The following is a 1,089-nucleotide window of genomic DNA, read 5'->3' as shown; positions in this document are numbered from 1 at the left end:
AGTGGAAGGAGGCGGGGTCCGCACGCGCCGCCTCGCGGGTGAAGCGCGTCATCGCAGCGGTAGTGCGTGTGGCCGGTGAGGCTGCGCAGGCGCGGAGGGGACGCCAGGGGACGCGCGCCGTGCACAGATGTTTAACCGTGAAACGAGTCAGAATGAGCAGTTTAAAGGTTTAAATGAACCTAAAGAGTCACGTGTTAGATGTTTAAGACTTGCTATTTAAAAAAACGTGTTATTTAAAATTGTACTGTACACTTTTAGGGACTTGGTTTAGTCCTGGTTTAGTCCTGGTTTAGTTCTGGTTTAGACCTGGTTTAGTCTTGGTTTAGACCTGGTTTAGTCCTGGTTTAGTCTTGGTTTAGACCTGGTTTAGTCTTGGTTTAGACCTGGTTTAGATCTGGTTTAGTCCTGGTTTAGACCTGGTTCAGTCCTGGTTTAGTCCTGGTTTAGACCTGGTTCAGTCCTGGTTTAGTCCTGGTTTAGACCTGGTTTAGATCTGGTTTAGTCCTGGTTTAGACCTGGTTCAGTCCTGGTTTAGTCCTGGTTTAGACCTGGTTCAGTCCTGGTTTAGTCCTGGTTTAGACCTGGTTTAGATCTGGTTTAGTCCTGGTTTAGACCTGGTTCAGTCCTGGTTTAGTCCTGGTTTAGACCTGGTTCAGTCCTGGTTTAGTCCTGGTTTAGACCTGGTTTAGATCTGGTTTAGTCCTGGTTTAGACCTGGTTCAGTCCTGGTTTAGTCCTGGTTTAGACCTGGTTTAGTCCTGGTTTAGACCTGGTTCAGTCCTGGTTTAGTCCTGGTTTAGACCTGATTCAGACCTGGTTCAGACCTGGTTTAGTCCTGGTTTAGTCCTGGTTCAGACCTTCAGGCCGTGCACAGATGTTTAAACGTGAAACGAGTCAGAATGAACAGTTTAAAGGTTTAAATTAACCTATAGAGTCACGTGTTGGATATTTAAGACTTGCAGTTAATAAAAAGTGTCATTTATAATTGTACTTTACACTTTTATGGACTGAAATCTCACTTAATTTGCAAAGAACTGTTAAATTGTTACTGTTAAACAAAACTATGTTATTGTGCTTGAAATGTAATCTG

The sequence above is a fragment of the Eucyclogobius newberryi genome, unplaced genomic scaffold (genome assembly GCF_026437365.1).
Source record: "Eucyclogobius newberryi isolate DKJ021-1_F unplaced genomic scaffold, fEucNew1.0.hap1 SCAF_19, whole genome shotgun sequence".
NCBI classification, from domain to species: Eukaryota; Metazoa; Chordata; class Actinopteri; order Gobiiformes; family Gobiidae; genus Eucyclogobius; species Eucyclogobius newberryi.
The sequence above is the reverse complement of the archived record's forward strand: the minus strand, read 5'-3'. Positions refer to the sequence as shown.